This window comes from Anser brachyrhynchus (assembly GCF_964034855.1).
Source record: "Anser brachyrhynchus genome assembly, chromosome: 2".
Classification (NCBI taxonomy): domain Eukaryota; kingdom Metazoa; phylum Chordata; class Aves; order Anseriformes; family Anatidae; genus Anser; species Anser brachyrhynchus.
Window position 1 is genome coordinate 31,469,260 of NC_137695.1, and position 20,116 is coordinate 31,489,375.

Here is a 20,116-nt window from a genome sequence, read left to right on the forward strand (position 1 = left end):
GTAACAGGCTTTGCAACCTTCATTAAGAAAAGCTGGCACCCAGAGGTTACCATATGTTCCTCTTTTTAGACTAGAGTTTAAGTGCAGATGTATATTTATTTTTCCACTCTACAGTCCTCCCTGAACTGTTCTTACTCCAAAGCTAATGAAACCATTGCTTTAATCCCCACTGGCCTTCAGGGTACATCATATGGTCCTTACTACTTAAGAATTCTTTTTAGTGTGCTTTCTTTTTCCTTATTTCTGCAGTATTTATAAAGTCCCAGTTCAAGGGGCTTTATTTTTTCTATGGGCATCGGGGAAACTAAAACCTCAGTACCACACTGAAGGTGCAACTGAAGAGAAATCTGTCTATATCAGACACAGAAAAGTTCATTCCCCACCCTTTCCCACTTGCCTGGAATTTTCTCAGTTAGCTGACCATCCAGGACAGCCTTCCTTTAATAACAGACTTGTTGGACATTTTTAAATTGGGCTGCTCACAGTCCTAAACCAAAGATCCTTCTTGTAATCCAGCTATTGTTTATTTATACAGCATAGTTACTGAAGACATCTAAATTCTGAACCTAAGGTTATTACTTAAGGCTTTGTGATAGGCACTAGCCACCTTCCGTATAGCAGAAGGATGTATCTGAAATTTCTATTATTAATCTTTCTGTATTGTAATATTTCAAAATTTACTTCAGGCCTGATCCAAATGCTGTTTGAATTACTGAAAGCACCACAAATACAGTGGGCATTTTTTTTTCTGATGAGGAACATATTCCAATTCATTTGAACTATGGACTCTATCCCACTGCCTTGATTCAGACGAGTAACCTTTAGTCAGAATAGCAAATGTAGGACATGCTGGAGGCCTTAGGGTTATTGCTGAAAATAACAGCTACACATTTGGCCCAATTTTCTTCTTTCCTTTTATGCAGTGGATATTTTGCAAGAGATGAATGCCTCTGTGCTTGATACTAGTCTATAAGATTAAATTTTTATACTATATTTTATACATAGGCAAATCCCACTGAACTCATTCTATTTTATGCTTCTTCTTAGAGGAGACTATTATATGTAAGCTGAATCTCTTAACTATATCAAATCCAATATAAACACCCTCTTTATAAGACACACCTCACTCTAATGCTCAGTGTGGAACTCCTAACAAAAATTATAAATGGAGTGCTTTGTTCAGGCATTTAACTCTTTCATTCCTAATATCAAATCACAATGCTTAAGCTGTTTTTATTTTGCACTTGAAAATAAATATAAAGGGAAGCCATAACTTAACCCATATGATGTGTTTGAGCAAATCTGGGAGAAGATTTTAACAAGAGACAAAAATTTTAAAAAGAGACAAGGATGTGACCTAGCCAAAGTTTTGATTTTTTTTAACCTCATTTTTTTAGAGGGGTGTAATGGGGAGCTGGGAAGTAATGGGGGGAAGGGGAACGTGCTAAAACTTTGCTAATTGTTGGAGAATTCAAACCTGTTTTCGTTTATTTGAAATTATTACATAATGGAAGTGGGACGCTATAATTCAACCCAAATGGACGACTTCAATAAGCGGGTGGAAATGATTCAGTACATTAAAGAGAAGCTGCTTCAATAACAAATCTTTATTATAATCAGGAGTGAAGTGGTTAATTTAAGTTTTTACTGAAAAACAGGCTGGCAAAAATGTTTCCAGGGATGTGGGGATTTTTTTCCTTTTACTCAGTAGGGGTTTGGAGAGGAGGTTTGGAAGGGAAGGAGGGCTTCAGTTCCAGGATCCCCGCATTCCCACGAGTTCCATTAAGGAAGGGGGAAGGGCTTCCTGCTGAGGCAGCCATCTGCAGCTTTCTGTGAACAGCAGGAACCAAAGGCCTGGTAAAAGGAGAGTAAACCCAGGGTGACAATTTTGTCTGCATTCAAAGGCAAAATGTGGCTGATTTTTTTTATTAGTGGTATTATTATTATTACTATTATTATTAAGGAGGAGGGAGGGCTTCTCTGGCAGAATTAGCGGGTCTATAATGGTATATTAATTATGAGTGAACAATAGCGTTGCAGGCAGAAAAGTGGCTAGCACAAACACACCCTGACAGCCTCTCCTGGAATGCGCCGCCAACAGCAAGCTGGGATTGTCATCATCCAAGCTACTGTCGCTCTGCTGCAAACTATCTGGAGTCCATGGATGCATGTCTGAGGTCCCCTTAACTTATTGCTTTCTAGGCTAGAGTAAATTAGACCTGGATTTTTGTAAAGTGCTGTCACTTAATACCTATTTTATTAAGGCTATTTTTATGCCCATAATTTGAGGCTAACACATCTGTTATTTCCTCCACTGCCTGGCTTTGGTGAACGTTGCCTATGGAAAGTAACAAAGAGTGACACTGGAAAAAATAACAAGGGTGTTTTAACTTCCAACATCTGGAGAAAACAATATTAAGGAAACAGGAACAAATAGGTACGGTAGCCTACAAAGCAAAAGTCCAATTTTTAACAACAGGGAATAGTTTATACAGTACAGTAGATTTTTATTATTTTAGTCTGGGCAAGCTAATACAAAAAATAAGGTTGAAAAATCTCATTAAAGAAGCAGCAGTTCCAGTTCTTGTTTAGGTCATCCTAATGCCAAAACCCCAGGTACACAGGGAAAAAAAATACATAAATATATAAAGGTACTAATATCCCTTCCAGAAAAGGGTTTCAAAATTCCACCCCAAAAGCTTCCTGTTATGTAGTTTTCAATTAAGTTTTATCACTGCAACATATATGTCCCTGGCTGCTACCTACAGAGATGCAGAAAATTCTACTGGATCATATGAAACTTCAAAACTGAATTAAATATTCCTGTGGAGTGATAAATAACAAGATTAAAACAGCAGCGGTAGTTTTCTAAGGGGAAAAAAAAAAAAAAAAGGAGAGAGAGTGACAAATATAAAACCTCTTAATATTTGTATTCACATGATTGAATATAACAAAATAGAAAATCTATCAAGAAATATTTTAAGGAAAGGGATGTATTTACTATACAAACATCTATTTGGAAATACCACAATTCAATACCACTGTTTTTTTCTTTTTAAATTTGATAGATTTATTTTTACAATGTGCATTCCTAAACCCTCCCATTTGTTGTCTGAATTCCTGTTTGTGACCTTGGAATTCCAAATTTATGATGTCATCCTCTGCCTTTTTTTTTCCAAGGGCATTGTATTAGAAAATGAAAACAGTATGAAAATATTTCCCTATTCCTTCACACCCTCTCCTTTTCTCCTATTAATAAGCATAACCTTGGCATCAATTAAAGAGAGAGAGAAAAAAACACATTTTTAAATGGAAAGGTAACTTATACTTACCATACTCTGTAATCCAGAAGGCCTATCTTTGTTTCACAAACATTACAGGATGTGTATAGCAGCAGCTGATAAATTCTAGCTACTTTTTTGGTGCATGGACAAGATTTCTGCTTTCATTTAATATTTTCTTTTAAAGAAAACAGTACATTATACTGCTGAAGATTTTTTATTTTTTATCCAGCTCTCCAAAAGGAAGACTCTGTTTCCAGTTGCAAATGATTGTTTTTTGCAGTTTTACTCATATGAAGACTACAGGTAAGTAAAACTGTTTCTCCTGCCAGTAATGAGAAGTAGATAAATGGTAGTTAATAACAGATGGTCCTAATGGCAGGACCATTTCTTATGACAGCAAAAGCAGGAGTCATTACACACCTAAAATAGTTGTGCTTTCAGTTCCCAGTACAAATAATACGTGCTCCAGGTCAGTAACACACCCCTGCATTTGAACAGATTGGCATTCCATGCTAACAAGGCTAAAGGTATACCTGGGGGGTTTTCTGAGAAGGTTCACTTCCTAGGTACATAAGAGTGACTCCAGGCATGGGTGAAAAAACTCCATGTGCTCTACAAGCTGAATATCCTGGCCAGGCTATGAAATGACATGTTGCAACATGGGTGAAATTCAGAGAGTCACAAGAAGCTACATTTAAAAATGATACCTGTTAAAAGCTTAGTGCAACAGGAAAGCTGACATAATGAATGCCAGCCTAGTATTTTAACAGATTTTACAATTGCTCAGCACCTCACAGGATTAAGTTCAAAGTTACCTCTACAAATAGCATTTCCTTCATGACCCTAAAATACTAATTTTTCTAAAGAAACTTTGGGGCCCAAAACCACATAAATCAAATTTTAAAGTAAATAAATAAATAAAATAATCTGCCTCAAATACCACCGAGACCACAATGTTTGTAGAGTGTTAAGAAGAATAAGAGAACCTTTTTCTATCTTTACATCATAACATATTGTTTTCCTCATATCATATGAGGCTGTAAATCGCAATGCCGAAATCAAAGTGCTTCAGCAACATAGCTGTTGTACCATTTTATGGAGGAAAAAAATTAAAAAAAAATAATAACAAAAAAAAAGAAAACTACAACTTTGCCTTAATAACTTTACAGTTTAAAAGTTCAGGAAGCCAAAGTGATTATTCTAAGGCAATAAGATTTTCGTAGCTGTGCCCACTTCTAAGCCCCGCAGCAGCTTCCACAGAGATGCTAGTTCTGACAAGTTTCCCTTATGGAAAAACGCCAGACACTCTTACAGAATTTCTAGATATTTAATGTCCACAGTGTGGATTGGACTAATACACAATGTGGATTGTTTCTTTATATATGTTTATATCAACTTCTATGATTGTTCTGTATCACTTAGTACAGAAAACACTTTGTGCTTGAATACATCAAAACATAGCAGGCCTTACTGATGAAAGATACATCTGTTTGAATAGTATCTAGTTTTTTTCAGTTGGTTAATATTGTAGTAGCTTTCACTATCAGAGGAATGGTTTACCTATGAGTAGCACCTCGGAACAACGTGTGGGTACAGTATATGCATTCACAAAATGAGTAAAATTCAACACTGAATATATAGTTATCAAGAGACCTCTCTATCACTAAGTCCTCAACGTAAGGCTCCAGTGGGATTTGAAAAATGCATGGGCTCTTTTCCAACCCTGTGAGGTGAGTTATATCCAGTGAGACTGTAGATATGCCTGTGCAGACAGGTGCAGGCAGTTCCCTCAGTTCCTCTGTGTCTCTGGTCCCAGTCTGCTGCAATCCAACTCCATTGCAGAGGCTACACAAACACATTTAGATGAGAGGTAGGGTGTATTGGCTTGAGCACAATCACACTTCAAAAATACTAGCTAAGAATCTACCAACTAGTTCATGAAATGGGTCTTTTGTACGCAGAATGCTGCTTAGAAATCAAATTGCAGAAAGTAATGATGTCTTTCTAAGTTTGTCATACAAATTTAAAAAAGAAAACATATATAGCAATATAAATAGCCTTAAAAATGTACCAAAATTGTTCAAAATTGAGTATCAGTGAGCACATTACAGTTTTGAAAAAAAATCCAGTGAGTTTATTTTTAAAGATACCCAGTCACATCCAGTCTCCATGGTAGAAGAAATAAGGTCAAGAGGCCAGTTTCTCTTTTAAATCCTGATATCCTTCCTCATGTATAATATGTGCCATAGAATGAAGTGGAAGAGGTAAATGGAGCAATGAACACCTAATAGCTTTACTGACAGTTTTTGCAGTACCAAAACAAACTACACTGTGTTTTTACTTTTAATACCAGCAATTCACCAGCTGAAATACTGACCAATGACCCCCAGTTCAGTAAAGTACCTAAATATGTTTTCAAGCATTTTCTGAGTGTGTAAAGCAAAAGCTTAGATTAAAGCGTATGCTGAATTACTTTGCTAAATTAGAACTTTACTCCACATAAACTGCAGTTGCAAAGCAAGCAATTACACTACAAATTATTCTGAAATTATTCCAAATGCTTATCACAGAAATCTAATTAATTCATAACACTGGAAAGTCAACAGGCAGACCAACATCTGTCAACTTGTGTTTGGAACAAGATATTGATTCCCAAGTGAAGCAGGCTTAAAATGATATAGCAACATGATCTTGCATGATTTTTCAAAAACTTACAAGCAAGAGAAATATACCAGGCAATATGCCCAGGAAGCATTAGGCCATGCTTCTGAGTTTAAGAGTAGAACCCAGTGGAAATCAAAAAGAGAAAATCAGATACCTTTCAGTCCCCAAGGATCTGCCTATGAGTTTACAACCAGGGAGGTGAACCTCCACATCACCTTTGCTTCAGATTTGTCAGAAAGAAACTTTTCCTTATTCTCTTCCCCATCACAGATATCACTCCTCTTCATTAACCAATATTCTGTTATGTCTAGTCAAATCTGTATATTGAAAGTCATAATATTAATATTAATAATAATAAATAAACTGTCTTTATTAGGAGAAGGCAGGAATAGGGTCAAAACCTCTTCAACCCCCCTTTGCTTTCCAATTTGACACTGAAAGAAAGTAAAATGAGCTAAGGGAAAAGCCAGCAAAATTTTTCTGAGCTTCTCTTGGGCTCAGCAAAATAACCAAGGAGACTTTGTAAGAGCTGTGACATTTGAAGGAACTGTACAGTGCAAAAGGAACTGAAAATATTTACTAACCCAAAAGCTGTTGCCCACTAGTGTTCTCAACCAAGAGGCAATGACACCCTTCTCATGTTCCAGTGGGATAACAACTCAGTTAAAAAATAAACCACGGGAAAGGTAGGGGTCATTGCTTCTGTGTTTGTATTAGACCTGGTTTCTCCTTAATTTTAACATATGAACCCTGAAAAAAATATCCATTTCCTTTGTACCATGGGAAGAGGAGGTCTTTTAAAGCAGAACAAGTAATTGAAAAAAGCTATTTTCTGGCTTTAATAAGAAGTAAGTCAACATGATATAAAAAAGCCCTATGTATTGCAACACCTGTCACAACTTCAAAGAACATAAAAGTGGCTATTGTGAAAATAACAGGTGTCTGCCTAGAGATGTAAAGTCCAATATGTGGCAGAAGCACAGCAACTCAAGTAATTGCTGTTCAAAAACACACCCAAAACCCCTCAAAAAGTGAAAGAAAGAGAGAGAGAGAGAGGGAGGGAGAGAGAGGGAGAGGGAGAAACACCTATGATCCACAACAGTGGATATGATTAAACTGTCCATTTTCATATTATCTCATAAGTAATATATCATCAAAGTATGCAAAGAGATTCAAAAATAGATTGGAACAGAACTGAGGTTGAGAAATCAGGCATTCAGGGCCAGGAAAAAGAAAAGTGAAGATTACTGTTTAATTTTCTTCTTTAAAATATGGCCTTGCAAATGGTGTAGATAGATAAATACAATACAAAGTGGATCATCAGGAAAAAAGAAAAGGAAAAAAAAAGATAAAGCTTGCATGATCTCGGAGAGCTATGATCTCAGAAAACTAAGTTTCCTTGTCAAAAAGGATTTAAAGCATCCCAAAGCCTCTAAACTGATAAATCTCTGATACAGTTTTGAAAACTGGGCAGAGCTGTCCAGTTAGTCCAAAAGAGAACATACTTAGTGACAAGAGCATTGATGATATTACAATTTTGTCCTAAAAACAAGTTGCATATTAACTGCAGTTTGCATAGGAGACGATACCTTAGAATATGCTGTGGATAAAGGTATCATAACTGAAATCCTAGGATGGCTCATTTATAATAATAATCTGTTCATGATTTCATATTTTTGAGTCTACTGTCTCTAAATCTCTGCTAAGGGCAGACGTTAAAATTTGGGGGTTAACAACATGAAATTTCATTTTCTTTTTTAACTACCCAAGAGGGACAGAGAGAGTAACATCCGCTTAGCAACCACACTTCCTCCGTGATGCTAACTGTGAAATATGTAGCTGGCCCAGGGTGTTAAGAAGTATGCTCTTGAAGCATAGAAACAGACTGGATTGTTTGAAACATAGCAACAGACTGGGTTGCAGGGTCGTCCCTCACTGCTACCCAATTTTGCTTATTCAAGGATATTCATGGTCTGGGTCCCCTGAAGAAATGTCTTGATAACTCATATGAGCACCATATATGGTGTGTTTATCATCATGCTATTGTATATGAGAACAGAACATCACTTGCTTTATTGATAGGCAGATGTGTGTTTGATGTAAGGTTTTCAGGAGTGCTTAGGTAACATAGACATTTATTCTCATTTTTTAAAAATGCCTCAAATACCTGGGGAGCCTGTCTGATGGCCCAGCAAAGTCACTGAGATCCTTTGGAGCCTTTTACCTTAGATTTTCAAAAATACCCATTCTTCATTGTAAGACTGAAAAGTGTGAGCCTGCTCAGCAGATAAATAACTGTTTGCACAAATAAGAAAACAGGAACATCATTTAGAACCAGTTCAAACCACCAAGGTTATATCTCATAGAATCAAGGCAGTTTCTTATCATTTTTAATGAGCCACCTTTTTCTCCTTTAGTACAACTCCTGAATCTCTTAACAGATCTCTCCTCAGTTATCAGATTCTTTGACCTGAAATTCTAAAATTTACACTTTACATGAATATTACCTCTTCAAACCGATGGATTCTTATTTGGCGCAAAATGGAGTGAGGGGCATTCATTACTTTGTTGTGTTTTGCAGGAGGTACAATGCAGATTTCCAGCTGGATAAACTTGAGAAGAAAACCCTCTGAAGCTATCACAACCCTGTCAGATGCTTTGCTACTTTGCTCTGTGCAGCTTAGAGCAACTTCCATTTTAGACTGCTTTTTACTGAATAGACAGTTTCAGATGTTCTCAGGATGAGAACTTAAGGCTGTACCTAATTAATCATGTTAGTTTTGTCCCAAATGTTTAACTGCCAACAACAACAAACAAGACAGTTACGAAATCTGAGTGAAGGTAGATTGAATATTATCATTACCCTGCAGCATTGATGGGAATTCTAAAACTAGATTTGTATTAAGGATTTATTTTAACTTATTTAGAATGTCAAACTTTATAAGAGCAAAAAGAGAACAGACAACAGCATATTTTTTAAGCAACAGTGGTTAAAACCTCTCTGCCTGCTTCAAAATCCCCAATCAATGTTTTCCTTTAAAGTTATGTTCCATGATTCAGGCTCTTGAGAATTTAAGTTCTTTGCTTCTTTGCCTGGCTTAGCCAGCTCAGTCAGGTCTTTGTCAGCAACTGGGAAGCATTGCAAGTGCGTAGCTATGTGTTCATTAAGAACTAAACTGTGGTACACTTATTCATGATGAGCAGGAACTTATTCTCCCCTTATTAGTTTTAATAGGAGACCATTAAGAGAAAATGCTGCAAAAGCCCAGCATTTAGTTGAGAAATTGATATATTTTCCAAGTATCAAACAGGATTGGAGTCTGCAAAATGTAACTCCAAAACAAAAGTTTCAGGTTTCATTGCAGTAGCCAAGAAGGTAACATTTCCTGATCTCAAGAGGAATTCTCTGCATCATATGCAGCTTTAACTTTTACCTAACAATACACTAGAAACTGTACAATATTCCAATCTCAATGAAAACAACAAACAAACAAACAAACAAAAAAGTGGTCATGACAAGGGGATATCTGAAGACTAGCTCTCTTCCCAGCAGAGAAATAGCTTTCATAATTCTATTTTACTCCAGTAATGACTTTCTAACAATCTTCTCTCTATATTTCTCTTCTGTGTATAAAAAGGAAGATAAAGAGGTGTGTTTTACAGAAAAATCATTTGACCCAGGCTCCTACATGACACAGACTCCCTGAGAACCTCCCTGGAAGTGAAACACAGGGAGGAAACAGGTGTGGGAATGAGCCATGCACACATTTCCCTCAACAGTAGCCACAGCAGCTGAACCCCACTCCTGCAGAAGCAATGTCTACAATATAATATCAGATAGAGTTACAGTAGAATAACAACTGCACAAGGTACCTTCTAAAACATGAGAGTAGATGAAGGTGAAGAAATGTTTACCTAGAAAAGAGACAGCTAGAGAGAGAAAAAAAATAAAAGCACACAGAACCAAGGAATAGCACCTGAGAGTAAAATTATTCAAAAACTGATATATAGTTCTGAATGCAAAGTACTTCTCTCTAATGCAGAACATTTTTCATGTTACATATTTGTTAGTCCTCACAGAGTTGCTAAACTCTGACTTAGTTGTATTCACCAGTGGATTATAGAATGCTTCAAGGATCTTTGATTCGTTGTATATTTCTATAGCATCTATCAAAAGTGAGTCTTGTTTCCTGGGTCACAAATAGTGACAAGAATCCACTGACAGCTTTACCTGCTGTCGCTGATCCCTAGTGTTTCATTACTACATCATAAACTGAAGAGATTCACTTCTATGCATTTCATAAAGGTTATAGCCAGTCTAAAAATACTCACCCACAGCTTTCTCTTTTGTTGGAGACTGAAACAATGTACAGTATGATCACTTTCTAGCTACTCTAATCATTCTATGAAGTTTCCATTTTTGACCCCAAGCTTTTGTTAGTGACAGTGTTCTTGTCCACCATGTTTCTACAAGCATTATATGTATGCATAATCTTCACCTTTTATTTAAAATCATTCTAACCTACAAAACGCAACTGCTAGAAAATCTGTGTTCTTTCTATATCTTGCTTTGCTGAGATCCTCCTGGACACGTGCTGCCGGTTTTTAAATTGGAAGGAAAATGGACCTTCTACACAGATGGTAGTTTCTAATCCTTACCAAATTAACTGGCCTAACTGTGCAATATTCTCTGCATTGCAGTATTCACTCCCATCATGATATCCGTCACCCACCCTCTTCCTTCCTCCACAGACTCTCAGAAGATTCACACTATATCCATTTCCAACTCTCCTCTCAGATTCCCAGGCAAATGCCAATCAAAGCTTCCTTTGTTGGTGATATGTACATTCCTCCATGAGCTATAAAGGGTAAGAATTTCCCAACTTTCTACAGACTATCATAGGCACGTGCAATATTATTGTCCCATAGTTTATCTTACCATACCCCAGAGAAATCTCATCATCCTGTTTTCTTTATATGGACTACAGATGTCTTAGCCAAGCTTCCTCACCACTGAGTCACTGACCAGAATTGTTTACGTCTTCATAATGAGTCACCTTCAGGATTTGGCTCACTGTCAATAAATGGGCTGACGGCTTCAGCTAGTCTCTCTTTTGTCTCACTCTCCTTCATCTTGTCAAAGTAACTGTACCTGTTGGGAGCATGAATGTAAAATGGCTCCCTCCTAATTTTCCTTTTGCTTTCTTTATGACACTTCATGTAGACTGATGTCACTTTCTATCTCTAGGTTGACTGCTGTTCCAAAACTTTGACTTTCATGTTGTTCCAAGTTCCTGTGCCATAGGAAATCCAATTCAGATTTCTTTTTTGCATCCAAGAATATCAGTTGACATTCAAAAGTGATATATCTTTGGTCAGATGTCAAACTATACTTAATATGTCTTTCATCCTCCTCATTTATAAATAAGAATATTGTGAACATTGCAAATATCTAGAATGCTTTAGAAGTCATGTTGCTTTTTATTATTATTATTTTATTTTTTTCTGTATGATATCTTTTCACTGATTGGAATGTGTAAATGACCAGGAATTCTGCTGGGCCAAGAACTTTCCTTTTTTCACTATCCATTGCCTTGAAGGTTCCTTTTATGAATGTTCTGTATTTATTAATTCTTTCCTTTTCTAATCAGTATGTTTAGTGTGTCCACTCAGCACCTAACTCCCCTTTAGATCTAAGCTCCTTGCAATCAGTGGTTGGCTGGGCTCCCAGAGTTAGTCAGATTCATTTTCTGTTTCACCTTCAGGCTTTCATGTGCTACTTCAGAGCTATTATAGCTATGTTTCCAAAACAGAAGAGCAATATTAATATTTTCAGTATTTCATTATTTTCTAAATGTATCTTGAAAATAAGTTCTTATATTAGTTCCTTTCCTTTAAAAGCATTAAAATATATATATATTAAAGTTCTTGATAAGGTTCCTTTAAGAGTCTTTCACAATTCCTTTCTTCTAAAGTGGCATTTGCCTTGTAGTACTAAGGAAAAAAAAAAAGAAAAAAAGAAAAAAAAAACACTTATGGTAACTAATTTGAGGTGAGATGTAAAATACTGCCATGAATTAGAAACAGGTTAAGAAACCAAACCAAAGAGTCAGAATTAAGAATCAGTTTTCAAGGGAAAAAGTTAACAAAATGACCAGAACTGACCCCAGATTTCTAGGTGAGTGTAGATTATAAAGATGCAAGTAAAAATATTATTGTAATTATTACTAATAATATGAATAAGTCATACCTAAGTGCTTTGCAACTAAATCCATGGAAATCACACCCCCAAAAAACTCCTCTTAAGTTTCAGTCAGTAACGTTCAAATTAAACCTGATTATAATAAAAAACACAGCTTTTTTGGAGAGAAAAGTGTTGTAATCTCATTTTAAAACTCCAAATCAGTTGTGTGAAGGGCAAAATATCTTTGAAGAGCTACAAACCCTGTAAAAAAATCTAAAAAATTCTAAAAAGTGAATCAGTTATTTAATTCTTCAGCTTTGTCTATTGGTCTTAGCTACAATTTCTTAGGTATACCAAGGTTAACCATACCCACATCGACACCGTCCAGAAAAAGGGATTTTTGTGTCCTCTGGTGCCAGTTCAAACTAATGTGTAACTGGCCACCCTTATAATTTTGTTTATTTTTAAATCAATCTAGATAAACAAAACCTTCCATTTGTCATTATTGTTTCTCTTTTTGTAATTAATCTTCTGAGAAGTTACAGATTAAACAGTACTTACTCAAGCAAAATGGAAAGTTTAGATAATAGTTTCTTTCATAAAGTGCAGATCAAATATAAATTCACATTTTTGGAATATGGAAATACTCATAGTGATGAAAGTTATACTAAGTGCATGTGGAATGTGTGCTTCATTTTTTAAGTGTGTGGGTTTTTTTTTTTTTTTTTTTTTTTTTTTAAAGCAACGATGCCAGTGAATTTCAAGATGATGAAGTTTAATGGGCCCTGGAGCCTGCTCAGATCTAGCTGCCTCAATCCAAATGCTAGTGTGCATTTAGAACTGTGAGCAGAAATACTCAGAACCTGAAAGACTCATTGATCTGGTAGGAAATATTATTTGTGCCAGTGAGAGGAGCCACTGGCTGGTTTATGTGATTGAAGGATTGAGAACATTGACCCATATGAAGTGTAACTTGGTTGTAGATGGGATTCCACTGTGGAACTCTCTCTGCCACTATAACTGTTTTTAGATGAGGCCAAGAACAGTGCTTTTTGTGTAGCCTGAACTGCCTGAGGTACAAATAAAGAGAGCAATCCAGCACTCACTGTGCTGGATTCCAGAGCTGAAGAATGATCTAATAAGAATGTTTTGTATTCAGATCCTGCACCCCATTTCAATGCTTTCTCAGTGTGGTGCAGGATAAGAGACCTGCTATTAAAGGCAACTAGCCATTTGTACACTCTGGCACATACAACCATTAAAAAATAAACTTATTATGGGTGTGACAGAGCCAATATTCCAAGTTGTGCGGGAGAGGGGGGGAACTATTAAATGACCATTCATGAGGATCTTGATGGACTTCTGCCTTAAAAGAAATAGCAACTTGTGACCTCGCATTCTTAACAATGAGACACACATACACACAAATACATTCATAATAAAGAAAACATAATTTATCCTGGGCTTGGCTGATCTGACAGTATAGAACAAGGTAATCTCAGTCATGCAGTTTAGCTGAGTGTTATGCTATCCATCAAAATATAAAACAAATATAAAGCAAAACGTAAAACATTGCTATATTATTGAGAGTCAGCATAATTTTTAATTAGAAGATGTGTTTTGAATGTTTCCTCCTTTGATGTGCTAAATAAACAAGTATTTTTGAATATACAAAAACCAAATAATTTATGGGCAAAACAATGAAATCCTCATTCCAAAACCAAAACCAGCCAAGCATGAATTCTGCCCTCAACTCTGCTACTGCAGCTAATGTGAAAACTAAGAGACTGCTTAGATAAGGCATAATTAAAAGACAAAGTCTGTTTGAACTGAAAATAAATTAAAAGTCTAAATGGACTTTTCAATTATTGGCTAAACACCTGCCAGGGAGAATAATGCAGATCTAGATTCTCTTCTCAGGCCCAGTTATAAAGTGCCATCTCTAAATAAAGCATAAGTTAGCATGAAGCACAAAACATAAAAATAGAAAAAGTAGTGTCTAAAATTGAAAGAGAGAAAGTCAGGTTGAAGGTGGGATTACTAACAGTTTCACAAGGTTTGCTACTTAAACTGATTTTGTTTAATTTTTTGATTAATGCCCTGGCTCTAGACCACAGAAGTATGCAGAAAAAATCTGCAGCCAACACAAAGATAAGAGTCATACATTAGAGGACTGGGTGTTTGTGAACTGAAATGATTCACTGAATGTCATCACATTCAGTGATGAGAATCACAAAGTTTGTATTGAAGTCTAAGAACTCATTTTGAAAAGATTCAATAGGGTCTGCTCTGGAACTATCAGATGATTGCAGGAGGAATACAAGCTACCAAAGTGATGCTTTTTTTAACGCAACAGTAGAGGATGAGCAGTAAATTCTTACTGTGTAACTTTGACAGACCTCATTGGCAATACTGTATACAACTGGTGTTCAAGAGAAATGAATTTAGCACTAGAAAAGGTGTAGAGATGGAAACTGGGATAGCCAGAAGAATTTATCATAGGAGAAGAAACTAAGTTCAGCTGTTGTTAATTATAATTAATTTAATTCATTTTAAAATACATTATTAATTATTATAATCAACTGTAATCAATTATAATTAATTTATTTAATTATAAAATTAATTTGAGGTGGGCAAGTAAACATCAGGAAAGCAGAATACATATTTATAAGCCAACAGATAGTACTGGCAAAATAATAATTCAGCAAGCAGTGGTCATATATTACTTGAGACTGGAAACTGAAAGATAGTGTCTAGCCATTAGCACAGTAACCTTCTGATGGAAGTTCTTCAGAGTTGAGACACAAAAAACATAACTGCTCTTCAGAAAAAAAAAAATAATAATAACCAACTGTGAAAATATATGGTAACTATATCAAACAATTTGAATAGATAACTCAGGAGTACACTTCCACTCCTATGTTTCTGTCTGATGAATTCACTTGGAAGGATAAATGCCCATCTGGACATAATTTTTGTTTCTAGAGGCCCATTAGCTCTCTGAGGAAACAAACTATATTACAAAAGCAACTTTTTCTCTGTGACAGTGAAGTTTTCTGCAAATTAGAGACAGGAGCAGAGGAATGAACAGGTTGACCATTCCCTATTGGATAACTATGAAACCCTTCACAGCAAAGGATACCATGTCCCCTTCTGACCCAGCTAAAAGTCTATTACCTGTTAGCAATTTCAGCCTGGCAAAATGAATTCTTGTCAGGTGTTCAAATCTGAGGGCCAAAACTCAGGGTGTCTAAAATCACGCTTGACTAGTCTGAAATGAAAGTGAATTCAACATTAAAGAGTCATAATGGTACAATTGAAAAAGTATTGAACTAAGTGGTCAACTTTTATATATACATAGACTTTGGGGATACTTAAAAGGTTTCTAAGGCTCCTTTAAAGCTAACATTAGTTTTCTACTTAAGGTCCTCTGATGAACAGCATTCTATAGTAAATTTATGTCGTATAAATGAATATAGCTATGGTTAAGCAGGCTTACAGAATAGTTCTAAAGAAACATTTTGTTCCAATAGTTTACTCATGCCTGCATGATGTGATATATGCAGGAAATCTTTTTGAAGAAAAGAGACTATTTACTGAGGAATATTGTTTAATCCAAAAAGATGCAGAACAAAGTAACCAGAGTAAAACGATGTTTAAAACAGACTGCTTCAATGTTAGAAAACATAACACAAGTCAATTCTTAACACTGTTGAAGAAAGGAATAAAGTAATTCTTATTCCATACTTGGGCTGTCCCATCTTAACATTTTTTCTGTGTCTAATTAATTCATTAAATTTAAGCGATAGGTTCTGACTTAAAGTTCCATATTTTCATTTGAACCCCTGAAGGAATTCATCGAGAATGGCCCTTAGACCTTATTTTGCTAAATTCAGGAAAAGTCAGATTTCCTTCAAGACTAACAATTCTTTCTTTCTTTCATAAATGGTGAATTAAAAATACAAATATCAGCTCATTTCTGATCCTTTGCATTGCTAGGATTTTGTTCTACATGCTCAGATCATTCATTCATTCAAAAAATGCATGTTTAGTAGCTGTTCAAAAAGCAGATTAAATCTTTTAACACATTATTATTGCACTGCCTCAATAAGACCTTAGTTTACCAAAAAGGATATTTACTGTAAATATGGCACTAGAACCAGCTGCATCACATTTACACAAAAAGAAAACATACTGGATTGTTTAGAAAAAGAGGCATAATATAGTGGCGATTGCTTTTCCCTATACTTCAGAATTAAGAGTTTGAAATACTGTGCTTGAAGTCCCATAAAGCTTGGTATGCTTTGGGAACAGCACACCGAGCTTAATTTGGGCCAGGCTCCTTTTTCCACTTTGAAGGAACAAAATGAGACTTTAACAGTTCCAGGAGCCTCTAGGTAGTTGTGAACTGAGGGCTCTAAAGTATTCACATGGGCAGAGCTCAGCCCATAGTATAACGCATATTTGAAGGAGCCTGACTTCAGAACAAGATTGATCTGTCTCCCCTCCTACCAATGCAGAAACAAAATAGAAATCAGTTTATTCCCCTCTCTGATTGTCTACTGTATAAGTTCTGAGGCTTGAGACCCTTCTTGAACTAATATATGCAAGTGAATTGCAGTTATGATTCATATCATTTAGGGACGTTCACAACTCAAAAATCAAAAGAGGATAAGCATTTGGAAAGCACAGTATGAGACAGTAAGTGTGTAAATGCTAAGTTTCATCAAAAATGTTGGGGAGCCATGTAAAATTTAAGTACAAAATGTATTTAGGTACAAAGGCAATAGGAATCTTCCCTACTCATTCACCTCCCAAAATAATAGGGTTTCATTTCCCAGCATGGATCAATTTCAGAAATTTGTGTCATGCAGAACTATGTAGCTCAGGGCTTTTAGCCAGGAAATTCTGCAAATTTGTCCTCAGATTAAATGGTGCCATGCAACCCAATCACATTACAGCTTTATTTTAAATGCTTGCACTTGGCAATGCCTCTGGCTGAAGATGCCTTGTATTTTTTGGCTCCTGCAGAGTTTGTACTAGAAAAACATTTTGGCACAATTGGCATTTACTGTTTAATCTCTTAAATGGGTATAGAAATAAAATCCCTTTAATTGCGCTTAGGTATGCACAGGTCTTGAAATACTGAGGTCTAATTTCTATAACATGAACTAAATATACAACATGGACTAACTTCCTACCCAGCCAGTACGATCTTTCCTGATCAAAGATGAGGATGCAGAAGGAATGCAATAAAATTGCATCAGAGAAGAAGCTTACTGCTTGGCATTGCTATGCAGGGGTTAAAGACATGGCAGCCAAGAAGTATGATTTAAAACTTGTTTGAGGATGTGTGTGCAAGCTGCAGCTAGCTGGTCTATGAATGATAAACATATAGCCACAGCAGAGCAGAGTGTGGACTGAAAACTTAATCTGAAACTTTGGGCAAATATTTCGGTGGCTAACCTGCACTGAACTCCAAGCTACCACAGACAACACTTAAGTCATAGGATTTATGCTCTTATCTAACCATGAGTACAAAAAAATCTGACATTGTTCTAAGTATATTATAAATTCAAACAGTGGGAGGGAAACAGGGAACAGAAGGTTGTTACTGGACCTTTTCACATGAAATTGTTTCATCAGTAAAACTAAACTGTTAAGTTTCTGTGATACTAATGCTTCTAGCAAAATCCCTAGCATTTCTAATTTCTTGTTGCAGTTGCTGAACAGCATTTAGAAACACTCCCTGGGCTGGGATTTTTCATGTGAAATTTCAGAAGAGAGTTTAGACGTGTTCTTCCTTAATTGACTAGATCCACATACTGAAAACAACCTTGAAAACCTGGAATAATAGTGCCTGCTTACTTCAACAGACCCACCCATGATTGTGTGCTTTAATTTTTCAAAAAGATGTGGAGGTAGGCCTGAGGAAACCCATAAAAATGTTTGGTTTGGCTTTCTGGCAGCTCTCCCCTGCTAGAGTGCATGAAAAGCAATGAGGATGCAGGATCCTGCTAAGTTTCCATAGAACGCCTGACTTGAACACCACAGAACATTCTGTACATCCCGTAGTGGAGTATCGGATTGCTCCACTCACCCTAGGGACTGCAACAAGCAGCAGCAGGTCATCAACTGAAAACTGGAAACCTGCCATCTTTTAATTAATTTCTCTCTACTTCATAGTAATCCGGTTTAAAATCCTATATAAAGCAAGGTCAGATTTGCTGTACGAGCTCAAATAATGCCAAGACAAAATTTTAATTGTGTAATTAGCCGGCAACACCTTTTTAGATGGAGTAAATATCATCTCCTCATTAACATTAGGGAATATAACATATGGCTAAGTTTTGTTCTTTCCTATTCTTAATGATTGTCCAGATAAACAAAAATGCTTCCCAACTGACTGTGCATTCAAGAACCACTTTTTTTTTTTTTTTCTTTTTTTTTTTTTAAACCAAAGACAACTGCTTTCTATATGACTTAACTTGGAGCTGGTCTCAAATTCCTTCTAGATAGCCTTTCAGATACAAGGACCAAATTCTCAGTCTCATACAAAGACATTTTAAGCCACTCCACTTTCCAGTGATTTAAAACCAAAGTGGTTTATGAGCATATAATGCTACCTCATACAAACTGTACACAAGACCTTAAAGCAGAGGATATCAAAGGCATCAAAATCTTATCATCATTTCACAGACTGTTGCTGAACTGAAAAAGAAAGATTAAGTGTTACTTAGTCACACAGCAAATCAGTTCCTGATTCAGGAGCAGAATACAGGTCTCCTGACTACTGATCCAATAGCATGGAAGCAAATGTCCTCATCTGGATCTAAAAGGAAGAATTCTTACATCTGGTCCCTTTCCCACTTTCAGTGTCATACCACATTGCTACTTGTTCAGGGTGCTGGTTTGAAATGCGATCCTTGCTGTGCATTAAATAATAATGATAACAATAATAATAATCAGTAATTTACAGTGGGTGTGTTCATATTAATGCAAATTAATGAGGTTCTTCTGTAAATAAGCTGCAGTATATTGTGTAATAGAACATAATCCTAGTAATATGAGCCCTTGCTACAGCTCTCTGCTATTAAATCATTGCCAAAAAGTGGGGGAAAAACTGCCAACCTTATGTGCAAATTATGAAGTGTGTAGATTCACAAGATTCTGCCTTATTGACAACAGTAAACTATTTTTGAAATAGACTGATTTAGATAGCTGATTTCTTTAAATACATTTATTTTACCTTGCAGGCTTCATCCATTTGGGCAGGAAATTAAATTTTCAGCTAGTGATCTTTTTCACAACACCTCTTAAAATGATATTTTTGTATGGAATGCTAGCAAGAATAGCTCTGCATGATCACACCCCAAGAATAAGTTTACAATGCCTGACAATACCCCAAATATTTCAGTAGGTGCAATGCATACAGGCACTTGGCATTAAGTCAGAACTCCAAGTCCCAACTCACAAAACAGCACAGAGCTGCACACAGAACTCGGCAGGTCTGGGGCTTCAACCTCACCCCAAACAGTCAGACAGGCAAGCATCCAACCTTTCAAGAACTACCTTGGGCTGCTGTAGAACTCCCAGCTCTCAGCCTAGACCTTTCATCGACCACTGGATCATCCCTCCTCTCCAATGGATTCTGTTCTAATGGGATGTCTTGTGGGATTCTTCTCCACAGTCTTCTCACTCTTTAAAGCTCACTCTTTAATTCCAGTCCTCTCTGCAGGATCCTGCTCTCCATCATTCACCCACTTGGGGAAAAAGAGATGAGCTTGAGGTTTCCCATTCCCACAGTAGATTTCTTTCTCATACTTACAACATTCAGACTTGTTTATCTAACCTGCAATGGCTTAACAACCATGACAAGTAGTATGTTTCTCCAGAGAAAAACAGCATTAGTAAACAGGGAGAAAAGGGAGCTCATTACTTTTTACTAATGCTTTCTCAGATAGAGGCAAAATAGAAGCCGTTC

At 36.3% G+C, this 20,116-nt stretch overlaps 1 long non-coding RNA gene across 3 annotated transcripts in view; it reads right to left on the reverse strand.

Moving 5' to 3' along the window:
* Positions 1 to 1,420: 1,420 nt before the first annotated feature.
* Positions 1,421 to 20,116, reverse strand: part of LOC308191236 — a 29,275-nt gene continuing 10,579 nt past the window's right edge. The window contains exons 3-5 of one of the 3 annotated variants that reach the window (XR_013947829.1): positions 19,705 to 19,895; positions 15,310 to 15,403; positions 1,421 to 1,854 (exon numbers count right to left, since the gene is read on the reverse strand). This is a non-coding gene — a long non-coding RNA (uncharacterized lncRNA). Of the gene's footprint in view, positions 1,855 to 3,530; positions 5,130 to 14,598; positions 15,404 to 19,704; positions 19,896 to 20,116 lie in introns of those variants that run through there. The other 2 variants (XR_013947830.1, XR_013947831.1) reach the window with 2 other exon arrangements.